Below are 12,535 nucleotides of genomic sequence, written 5' to 3' on the forward strand. Positions count from 1 at the left end.
ATGGTTGCAAATATGAACATCATAGGAGTGTTTCAGCCAGTGTTTTGACCTCTTGTGACATTAAGCAAAGCAAAAACCTGGAAGCAAAAATTTCACATTAAAGATAAAAATCAAAAGGAAGTGTCAATTTACTTGTATTGGGATAATGAGAAAATCTTGGTCGCTGCAGAACAAATTCAACATCATGGAACTGGGCCACACTTGTAGTCAGCAAAGCATTTGAGACAGAATCAGAAACGGACGACTGCACAGGATTATTATCCAACCGGGCAAAAGTATGCAGTTTTTTGCAAGGGGGTGTTGAGAATAGAAGTGTAGCTAGCATAATTATAGAGATAGTTAACCTTTAGATGTATGAAATATTAGATACAGCATGAACATTTAGAGTAGATTCACTTAGATAAAGATCCAAACTAATATAACTGGTGTCTCTCGGAACTTACATAAATTTCTAAGGAGGGCTTTTCGTTGTATGTTACCAGTTAGATAAGAGAAACCGGAAACGGTCCAGACCATTAGTCACATCTTTAACCTGCATCCTATAAATAGAAACTGGTAACAAGAGTGTTACGAGTGCACACAGGCCAGCTGAGTTTTTTGGTAGCCCATCAAATAATCTGTAATAATCACACCATCACCAAACATCGCTTCTGGAAATTGGTTTAAAATCTGCTGGCACCCGAATTATATTTGAACAATTTTGTGAATTGAGAGTTTCCTAATTTAAGAGTTCCGGTCATAATAATGCACGTGAAATTAGCCTTTGCTACAGTTTTTGAAAACACTGGTTTTCTAAGATCAGTTTTAGTGAGAGAGTAAACACTGTCCCACTGGCTACAATGGGAAGATGGATTAGTTTTAGTCATGACATCAAGAACACTTTCAAACACAGTCAGTATTAGATACATTCGCAGCACTTTCAGCCAATAATAACCAATTATTTGTAGAAAATGATATACCTGTCATTACTCTGAACTAGTCATCAGCCATGAGTTTGTCCAGAACAGTAATACCTGTGGGAGAATATGGTGAGACAACAGTAACATCCCCCCCTCACAAAGAACAAAAATAAATTGTGGATCCTTTCCTGATGAATGAGCACATGGGTAAAACCTCCAACAGTTAGACAATATGGGCAAAGATGAGGGTGGTATGATTGAACCTTTCGCTGTGTTTACCGTGATGTGTAGTCCTTGCCTTGTCTTAGCCATCGTGAAAAGTTTCATATGGTGTCTGGCGTCGGGAGTCGTTCCCCATTTCAGCGTCCAGATGTTTCCCTCATCTGCTACGAGTGCAGACCAGGACGTGATCCTAACCTCATTCGTCATGTACCACTTACATTTTTTGTACTTCTGTCTGTTATCTGATCCAGTATTGGTGTTCAAGGCTGACCATAGAATCATGAGGCCAACTGAAGAAGCAGGGGGCACACACACCTGAATGCCCCTTTTGAAGCCTGCTTTTCTCCACACGATTGTATCTCACGGTTGGTAGAGCGTCTGCTCCTGTTGAGTACTGCTGGGCCTATTGGAACTGCAGGCGTGTGATCTGTTGTAGCTGCATTCCGGACCGGCAGGAGGTACCAGACGGCTAGAGCCATTACCACAGATATCAAGAGGAAGCACCAGCATAGTATGGCATCCTTAATCCACGTCGGTGTTCTGCGATGCTGCCTCGGCCCGTCCATGTTCTTAATGCTGCCTCAGCTAGGCGTGGTCCAACCTACTGAGTGAGCTGTGTTGGCAAGGTGCTTGGTGGAGCCTCGTTCTCTAGGCTCTGGACTGGTCCCGCAGGATGTGACGATGGAACCCGCAGGATGTGAACTTCTTACAGTGGCTGGCGTGAACTCAGGTGGACCCCTCCGCGACCTTAAGAGCGGTGTGTGTCAAAAGCACTTGAAACGGTCCCAGCCAGCAGTGGGAACGCCGGTTCTTCCTCCTGAAATTTCTAATAAAAACAAAATCTCCAGGCTGCAGGTTATGTGATGATTTGCTCGCCGGCACAAGTCGTCCTCCTTGGGCCTGTCATCTTTAATAGATCTGTTATTAAAATAATTCCAGGTTTCATTGGTGGTCCCATTCCAGTGTTTGAGAAATCCTGCAAATAAGATTGTGTTTTTATCTTCTTTGCATGCGCATGTTAGTTCAATGTTTATTAAACACAGAACATGTAGACAAACATTATATGTCAACAAACATTCACTCCAACATGAAACAGACACAATCAAACGTTGAACGCCATCAGAAGTCAGTCAGTCAAATTTGCATTTACAGTCAAATATTTACAGTCAGTCCTCATTTTATATACATATTTTCTTAAATTGAAATGACCAAATTTACATGAAGCTTCAATAGAGAAAATTACTTTTAACAACATATTAATGTTTAAATTAAACTAATGGACAGGATCCTGTTTTAAAGTTCAGCTTTGTGTACACATACAGAAGAGATCTCAACATAATTTAGAATTACAGCAACTAATTTATCATGTTTCTGCTGAAGCGCTTCATTAATAAAAAAAAAACTGTTTTGTTATAACTGATAGTTCCTGGACAACGAAAGGTATTTTAATCTGTCTAAGTTCAAATTTATTACAGCTGTATGTTATAGGAATTTCCCTCTGTTCATTTGAAATGCAACCAAAATATGATATAGTATACCCACGCGTATATAACGCAGCCTATCTGACAGCAGATAGGTGCTCAAAATTAGTGTGACTCTGTGGGAAGCGTACAAAATCAGATTAGAATACCACGATGTCTCGAGACGCCATAACAGCCCCTTCTGCACTTGCCACTGCGTGCAAACATCGTAGCAATGCGGCTGCTACAGGATCTAATTTGGAAAATAGGCGACCAGTTTCAATTTGTAATCAGGTTTTTGGAGCAAAACAAAACAAAAAATACCCTTCTCATCTAACCATCTATAAAACATTCAGGACAGATCGGGAAAAATCCCAGAGTTGGAGGTGTCTGCAGGTATTTTTTTCAGCGCTTTGAATGACGTCAAACCAACTTCAATTCACATTTCACTTCAATCCTATGTAAAATGTGTGAGCTCATTAATAATCCAATAATCCCTTGTCATATTTCTCTCAGATGTTTCTCAATCTCAGCATAACTTGGAATGAAATGCCTACAATAGTTGTTTTTTTTTAAGGGAGAGGTAACGCCATATTAGTTCGAATCCTTCATAAAGCTCTGCCCTTGGGGGAAATCACATGACCCAGGAAAGTCACAGATGGCCGCACAAACTGCAATTTGCTTTTTCTGACTTTTTTTTCTTTTTCTCTTTACGTTTTTTTTTTATTTTTACTTTTTCTTCTTCTTTCTTTTTATAACCAGATAATGCCAAAAAAAATCGAGTAATTTCATGCTTACAGAAACACACATCATGATTGGAAGCTGCCAATAATAAATCAACATACTACAAAAAAAACTGTTTGTGGTGGAAGTTTCAAATGTGAAAGATTGTCATTTAATGCTTGGTGAAAAATGGTTGGACTCTCATAGTAGCCCTGACAAAGTCTTGTATATGTGTAGAGCTTATTGTTAAATTGAAAAGTGAACCAGAACCGGCTTTCTGGGTGAATTAGAACACTGAAAAAAACACTTGCTAAATAAATGACTGTGAAAAACCTGCTGCCTGTTAGAATTTGTAACAAAATAGTGTTTGGATTTGGAACAATAGCTGCTCTGGCAATGACAGACCTGTTAACTTCTCTAAGATCTTGAACAAACCTCCACTCAACAGGTTGATCAGAAGCTCTGAGTTTCTTCACAGCTTCTGGTTTCAAAGGGTATTGTTTTTGATTGGGATAGTGACAATTTGATTTGGGCACTATGTGAATTTGTTTTTCATTTTTTATTATTATTATTTAATATTATTATTATTATTAAGGCCACATCATATTTGTAAGAAACCCATAAATGGGCAGGCAAGGAGCTAAAAAATAGGGTCAGATGAAAGGGATAACAAATCATGTGGCTGGCGAAAAATAAATACTTTCTGAGAGACATATACAATCAGTTGTTTCATGTGTTCCTTTTGCTAGAGGGCCAAAAGTTTTCCACCCGTCTCCTGAATGTTTTGCCAGAGACATGAGGAAATAAAAAATCAGTCAGTGTGAAGAAGCTCAGGTGACAATCAGCAAAAAGCAGGTCTCAGCGGACCAGCATATGTGAGTTGCATGCAGCAAAGACGGGCGTGTCAGAAGGGAGGAGTCACTCAGCTCATCAGCTGGATCTATGGACATGTGAGCTGTGCAATGAAGGCATTTTACTGACATCACAGTGGAAGTGGGAGGAACTCTTTCACGAGCCATTTGTGAAATGGCGTCAGATTGTCGGTCTGTAATCAACCATTCAAAAATGTAGAGCAGACTTGGTATTTTGAACAAATTAAGTCAGTTGGAGTTTGTTTTTTGGACACGGAGCCCCGTGTCTGAACATTCAATAGACAGAAATAGTGAGCATGGGGAGGACTTGGTGTATTTCAGTTGTATATTTTACATATGTGTTGTGTGTGTTGGTACTTGTGATTTGCTGAACCAGAGGTTGCTCCAACGGCACCGGGTCTAGTTAGCTGGAATACCGTCCACGATGTCCTGTAAATCCACCTCTTAAAGAAAAAACTCGACCCATCTGGGAAGTCTCTGGGAAGTCCATCAAATCTTCCTCCTCGGCCTCTGTGCAACCTACGGCCTCCTGGTTGTTTCTGAATCGTCTCTGGAAGCAGTCTCTGGCCCAACGTCCTTGTTGACCACAGATAAAACAAACATCAGGCAGTGTGTTGCTTTGTGGCTGTCCATACTGTCCATACTGTCCATACTGTCCTTGCTGTGGCTGTTCAGAGCAGCCTGATGAAGCAGGGTGAGTTGGCAGAATTGTGTAGTTGGGTCTCTTCAACCTCACGGTCCATACATGGGACACTGAAGATCAGTCGAAGCACCTGGTGAAGGCGTAGGCTGGTGTTGTAGAGTTTCTCAGCAACTGGAGTAAAAACAGTCTTTTCTTCTTCCCCCTCCAGGGGAGGCATAGTGTCTTCCTCCTCTGTCTTCGGGCCGTAGGGATAATGGTCATCAATGTCCCAAAAAAAAAAAAAAGTCTTTCCTCAGTGAGGCTGATGGTTGGTAAGGAGGAAGAGCTGGATAGAGTCTAGCGATGTCAGGTGAACCCGTTGGTGCCGCTGGATGCAAGCTCATCGCAGCAGGTTGACATGTTGGGAAGAGAGAAAAACAGTCATTAGTTTTATTATTTTTCTCATCTTGTTCAGCTGATTTCTCATGTTTCTTTTTCTTTCTTCAGCTTTCTGAACCATCTGAAATCTATGTTGTGCGTGGGTTTTTTAAATTTTTTTTAATTATTTTTTTATTCCTATTTCCAGACTGAGTGTATCTGTGTGTTCTTGCATTATTTGTAAAAGTGAGATTTTTTTTTTTTTTCCCAGCAGCTGTTGTTTCTGTAGCAGTAAATTACTATCTAAAACTCGGGTTCAAATAACCCATGAATAGGAAATCCAAATTTATGCCATTGTGACAAATACTGAACACATAATTCCCCATTCTCTAATTGTTATTCTGCAAACCTCCTACAATTTAAAACGTTTATTTGAAACGTTTATTTCAATCCTCAGTCTAATTTGATAGACCTACAAACTCAGTCTAAATTAATAGACCTACAAACCTTAAGATGTTTTGCAGCCCCTCTCAGCTCTGTTTTTATCCTGTCGTGGCTGATCCAACCCGGTGGAGCACCAGAAGAGTCCTCTTTTTCTCAGCCAGACCTGCCAGAGGTTTGGAGGAAAACCAGCTTGAAGGTTTGGTGATCAGCCCTCTCCTGAGGTCCACCGACTTGCATGAACCAGCGAAGGTTCCCGGCCAACGCAGCAAATTGTGAAGTCCACAATTCAGAGACTGAGGTCCAGACAAAAGTCAGGGAGCAAAAACAATCTTTAAAACATCTGCAGACGGAGAGCAAGAAATACACTGCATTAGGCACAAATTAGGATCCGCTCTGAGGAACCCAGAGTTGCATAGTTACTTTATTCATCTCTCTCTACTACCGAGACGGAGACTCGATCTTCGAAGACCAAACAAAAGAAACAAAGGAAAACATACAAAACCTTGTGTGCTCATTCACTGTAATGTCTATGGGAGGTGAAAACTAAACACTCTATCTCCATGCAGGGAAGGCCACGGGAAAAACAGCGAGTTCCCAAATAACTGTCTGGGGAAGTTCAGCAACCCTGGAAACTTACTGCAGTAGACACATCTTGGTTCATTAGTTTGTACACCGTTTCCAGCTGCACAGAAAAACACCTTGACTATGATTCAAAAAACATTACATTTATATGACACATAAAGGAACATCATTTAATACGAATAAAACCTCTTCACACTGGAGAAGCACTTTATTTTATAAAGTAACTCAACCTTTGTGGATGAACAACTCTGACAATTGTGAGTGTGGGAAAGTGACAGGAAATGTGCAGGAATTCTTGTGCTCTGTGCAACAGAAAGGTTTCTAAACTTTGCATGAGCTCATAATGTTAAAAGATCTCACGTCTTCTGCACAGCGATGCGATCCGGGAGATAAAACCTTTGTGTCTATATATATATATTTAAAGATATCTATCTTGTATTGTCTGTAAAAGTCATTCAAAATTTCCAGAGACAAAACTCAAGGCAGTATCTTCCTGCTTTACAGAGATCTCAGGGATATTAATTAGGTTAATTTTACATGGTAGATGACCAGCTGCTCATCCTGGTGTCGTGAATAAAAATAGTTTGTGGTTTTCCTTTTCTCTCTGTAGCTCATGGACGCCACGCTCTGTGATACTATTGGCTCGCAGATCATTAGCAACAAAAGGAACAAAGGTAGCAGTACAGCTTCTTCACTGGCCATTCCTTCAACAAAGATCCCAGCAAAACCAGCGCAGCTTCCACAGCCCACCACCATCATCCGCCCCAATGGGGACTTTGCTGGGACCGGGGCTTTGGATACGGACGGTCTGGGAGCCGCCACCAGCCAGATCATGAGTAGCGCCGCTGCCAGTCCATCGCAGACCGAAACAACTGTTACACCTGCGAGTGTGGGATCAGAGGGGCAGAACCAGAAAGGAAGCAAGGAGCAAGGCAGCATCAGATTGTTCAAGGAGGTCTTGAAGAGGCATGAAGAGCAGGGCTACCTGGATCGGGTGGCTCGGCGCAGGGTGGAGGTCAGAGAGAAGAGGCGGAGAGGAGGGAGGTGCGGATGTCAGAGTCTCTTGGAAGGATAGCCACGGCCTTGGAGCTGCTGTCCTCCAAGCAGGACACGGTCATTGCACTCCTGCAGAGACTGGCAGATCGGAAATGATGAGTGTAAGGCAGAAACATGGTCATTTTGAACCTACTTTTGACATTTTCCTTTATGAAGACTTCTCCTTCGATGTTGTGAACAAGAACATTTTCAAGAAGAGGTTTCACTCATCAGAATCCTCGAGAGATCAATTTGTGTTTCTATGTACTTTCAGTTTGTTGCACTTCCAGTGAAAAGTTTACCTACCCTCGCCATCAAAAGGAATTCATTTTAAGGATGTATTTGAACCCCTTGATAATATTTGGAGATACAGTTTGTTCCATTAGTGAGTTGAACCTAGAAATCATCAACTAGCTTCTGGCATAATTTTGGTTGGGTGTTGGACCATTCCTCCTAGCAGAGTCAGCTGAGTTTGTTCGAACTGGTTCGTTTCCTGCTGATGGACTCGAAAGCGTTGTCAAACGTTTCCTGTGGGTTTTAATTTTTAAACACACCAAAAGTGGTTTTGCTGTGTTTTCAGGATCAATGTGCCGTTGGGGCAAACACGATTGTGTCCAAGCTTTGACCATGTGACCCTCGGCGTCCTAATTTGGTTAGGAAAAGCCCAGGTGTTCAAAGCTCAATGAACTGACAGGGTGTTGCCTTCAGGAGAACTCTTAAAGACTGAGCTGTTTATCAGCTGTTTATCAGAAATTATGAGAATAATGTTAGAACAATCAGGCGTCATGGTGACAGTATCAAACTGAGGGTTTGTTCGGCTTCCAGTCGTACAAAATGGATAAAACTTGGACGCAGTTGGACGTTCCAACAGGACCATGATCCCGACACACCAAAACGTAGCATTAGGCAGATATATTTCCTCTGACCTCTTCCATATTAGAAATTGTGGTCTGTTCCTTAACGCCCCCTAAAAAGCAATCTATTGAAACAAACTCGGCTAGTTGTTGGCCATCCAGCCTAGAATATGACAGAAGATTCTTGATAGCTGGAGAAAGTGGATCGTTTCTGTGCAACTGGCATTTCATAGAGACGTGATTATTATATATTTAAGATTATATGTATATTTTTTACTCTGTGTGAGCTAGAGAGAATCTGCAGTAAACTCTTAACCTGGAACGCTGATTTACTGCTCGTGCGCTTGCACATTTTTGGTCTATCGGGTTTAGAATACATGATGGTTTTTCACAACAATGTGAAGGAGGTTTAGCATGTCCATAGACCAGTAACTTTGTGTAGAGAACGTGCTGACTCCTTTTTGCTGGATTTGATTATCCCTTTTTCGCAGACCAGATAGACATAAAAACAAATAAGAACATATCAGGAAAACAAAAATGCAAGTTGATGGTAAGAGCCGAGTCCTTTTGATGTGATTAAAGGATTTTTGTGCACCCACACAGAGCCTGCCAAGCTGTGTGTCACCCCGGCAGCCATTTTGATTCTCCATGAATAGTCATGTTGCTTAAAGTACAGTTTTTAGCAGAGCTTGAGAATATAAGCCTTCCCGAGACGCCATCTATGAAGCTTCCATGATGCTATCAAATCTATTGTCGCAAATTCACACATCATTCGCACATTTTGCACAGAATTTCCAACACTTATCAGTATAATGTCATTAAAGTACACTTCCCACACATCCCTAACAAACCTTTTCCACGGCCAACGTCTGATGCGTTGCAGGTTCTGTGAAATTATGAGAACCTGCAACTCGTGAAACATCTGCATCTTCCATGAAGAAAAAAATAATCCAACACTTAGTTGTTGGTGTACCTGGTTGTGTGCAAAATTGGATTTTAAACCAATCATGGATACAGTCAAAAGAGAGGTTTTAGATGTGCCAGCAACTCAAAATCAAGAGGAGAACAAGAAGCAAAACCAGAAGCAATGGTGCAACCCAAAGAGCCTGAGAATCCACCAGCTGCTGTGAAAGAAGTCGACCAGCTGGTGGTGATCAGCCCAGAAACAGAAAAGCCAGTTATGGTAGAAAATGTGACGCAGGAAAATAAAGAAAGCAACATGGAAAAGCCAGATGAGGAGTCGGTGCCTTGTGCAGAAACCAGTAGAATCAGCTGAGTCATCAGTAAAGGTCTCTGACCCAACTGCAGCTTTGGAACAGCATCCTGTGCCAGAGAATATTTTCTGTACAGAATATCTACTGGACACGGAGGGCGAAACGCTAACGGCATTTCTCTCGATATTGCTCACATAGTAGAGTTCAGATAGGGTTTTGTTTTTTAGAAAACAACTGACGCTTACAATAAATTGCGAGGACATTTTAAAGCTGAAAGATCAGCTGCAGAAGATATCTTTCCCGCCTTCAATAACTCTTGGAAGAATCTAAATTAATGTGAAGCCGGGAGTAATGCAACACACAAAGCTTCAAATTAAAGAGGTTCTTTATTTTTTTTAGATGAATATTTTTCTCTCTCTCTCTCTGATGTAAACTTTAGCTTCAATTATTAGCTTCCGTGAAAATGGCGGGCTGTAGCTTTGCATCAGAGCTAAACTCTAACAACAACAAACAAACAAACGGCTGTGGCAATTCTAAAGGAGGACAAACAGAAAAAAACAACATTAACATCCTCTCCTTAGAGCCGTTAACAAAACGTAGCTTCGACATTTCTTTTACCTTGGACCCCGATCTTCTGGTCAGGTGGCCTGTAGTCTTCCAATAGGTCTCGGTGCTCAAAATGTCCTTCTCTTCCGTTTTAGTGCTACGACACATAAATGAGGTTTTTCTATTTCCGGTCATTTTAGAGCTCTCTGTAACAACAGCACCACATGCTGGCAAAAACAAGAATCACAACCAGTCAGTGAAACAAAACGGCTTTCAAATACATTTGGCATGTACCCATTTTTCACCTGGTTACAAATGAGTTACAACAACGTCTTAACTTCCCTTTAGGATTAATAAAGTACTTTTGAATTTGAGTCCAATTGAATGAATACAAAAGTACAGTTTTCCTGTGTCTATAACACAAGTACAAACGTTTGCAGAGTACTGACTGCACACAAAGAAAATGGCAAAATTATTTATACCCGACCTAAGTAGGGCATAAGCGAGTTTTTGATGGTTTCACTTAGTTTTTTGTTTCGGTTTGGTTTGTTGTGTTTTTTTTTTTTTTTTGCAGCACATGTTTATGCATATCAAGAAACACCTCAGAATAAATAATGTGGTCATTGGCCATTTAAACATATTTTATTTTGAAGGGCTGGGTTATGTTCTTTTTTGTGCCTGTGGTTTAACGACCGTGACTGATGATGTCATTCCCTTGCTTTGATATGACAGTAAAAGATGATGTCATAGACAGAATCTGCAGTGCTTTTTGTAACAGACACACAAAGCAGAAGTCATAGAGCCAGAGGCCACCGCGGATTCAACAAGTTGCCAATTCAACAAGTTGTTAATTCAACACAAGAAGACGAGAAAACATGGGGCAAAGAGAAAGCTCAACTTGTTCGGAAACCAGCAGCGCAGAAACGATTGAGAGAAGTGAAACTCCAAAGGAGAGAAGACCATCCCTACATTCGAGACGAAGCAGCAGATCCGTAGAATTCAAAAATGTGGATGAGTCTGGAGAGACATCTCCCAAGAACAAAGGGAGAAAAAAGGAGGAGAGCAATTCAAAGAGAAGAAGGCATTCCCGACAGAGATCGAAGAGCGTAGCCGTGGATCTCAATATGTTCGATACGAAAGAACGGTCAAAAGACAAAACCAAAATAAGAGAAGTCAAAAGTTTGGACGAAACCAGCAAGTCGTCAAGACTTCGGGCCAGTTTCAGTGGAAGTGGGAGGAGGAAGAGCAAAAAGCCGAGGGTCCATAACTTCCGATCAGACAAAACAAAAGAAGAAAGACTTAGGAGTCAAATTTTGGAGGACGACAGCAGCCCGGATCGCCAGTGGTCAGTTTTAATTTAGATGAGAGACGCCAATCCCGGCAGAGAAGGAAGAGCAAAGACCGCCGTGATTCAAAGTCTGTAGGTCCAACCTCAGAGACGAAGCAAAAGAGCAAAGCGCGGAGAGCCAAAAGCATGGGGGACATCAGGAAGCCGGGACGTCGTACGTCCCGTCTCGATTCGATTGATAAAACCAAACAGCGACGGAAGTCATCACAGAGTAAAGACCCAGACAAGAAATCGTCAAAGGAAGAGGCAAAAACAACCATGTTCAATACATTTCAAGCACTCAGGCTTCTCGACAAGCAACTTGAAAGAATTGCGAAAAATGAGGAAGGCCTCCTCGTGTTATCCAAAACATCCAGAACTTTAAAGACCAAGTCAAGACATTGAGGAGTAGCATTACAGAGAGGCGAGATAAGCTGTGGGACAAGTATGAGGACTGGCAGAAAGTGGTGGAGGGTTTCGATTACCCAATCGCGCACCTTGGAGACATGATGAACGTCGACATGAATTTTCTGAGAAGGCTCAAGTTCTTGGATTACGTCATAGCTCACTTGGACACCTCAAGGAAAACTGCCAAAAGCTGGAGAAGGAAAAAGAAATGTCAGAGGAGAAACACCAAGAAGAACGACAAAAGCATCTTGATGAAAGAAGCAAACTAGAAAAAGTGAGAGACTTCATGGCAGACATTTTTCCTTCCATAAGGAGGAAGATGAGGAGAAAGGAGAGAGAACTGCACCATAGCACCAAGGGAACAGAGACACAATCCCACAACGAAGCTTCCAAGAAACTATCAAAGCTGTTGCCGCAAATTTACACATCATTCGCACGTTTCAGAAAGAATTTTCAACCCTCATCAGTATAATGTCATTAAAGTACACTTTCCACACATCCCTAACAAACCTTTTCCACGGCCAACGTCTGATGTGTTGCAGGTTCTGTGAAATTATGAGAATCTGCAACTCGTGAGAATCTGCATCTTCCATAAAGAAAAAAAGAATCCAACACTTAGTTGTTGGTGTGGGTTTCACTGGGTGAGCCAGGTTTATCCCACATGTCTCCATCCCATTTATTGATCTCTAAACGCCACTGAAGACAACAGAACACATCAATGATGCTAAATTAATCTGTTACATGCGCGCCACCGCTTACGAAAAATCCCATGACAATTACATGTTGTCAATTGTGATTTTTATAAAAAAATTTTGTGAGGGCCACTAAATACATCTGCATCACACACACACACACAAAAAAGAGTCCAACACTTAGTTGGTGTGGGTTTCACTGGGAGATCCAGGCTTATCCCACATCTACATCCCATTAATTGATCTCTAAACACCAC

General features: G+C 41.5%; 1 long non-coding RNA gene across 1 annotated transcript; it reads right to left on the reverse strand.

Moving 5' to 3' along the window:
* Nucleotides 1-6,391: 6,391 nt before the first annotated feature.
* Nucleotides 6,392-10,006, reverse strand: LOC129363500 (uncharacterized). The gene is made up of 3 exons (XR_008606324.1): nt 9,924-10,006; nt 7,188-7,336; nt 6,392-7,083 (listed from the first exon to the last, which is right to left on the reverse strand). It is a non-coding gene; the product is annotated as an uncharacterized LOC129363500 (long non-coding RNA).
* Nucleotides 10,007-12,535: the final 2,529 nt, after the last annotated feature.

The sequence above is a fragment of the Poeciliopsis prolifica genome, unplaced genomic scaffold, assembly GCF_027474105.1.
Source record: "Poeciliopsis prolifica strain line A6 unplaced genomic scaffold, Auburn_PproV2 SCAFFOLD010, whole genome shotgun sequence".
NCBI classification, from domain to species: domain Eukaryota; kingdom Metazoa; phylum Chordata; class Actinopteri; order Cyprinodontiformes; family Poeciliidae; genus Poeciliopsis; species Poeciliopsis prolifica.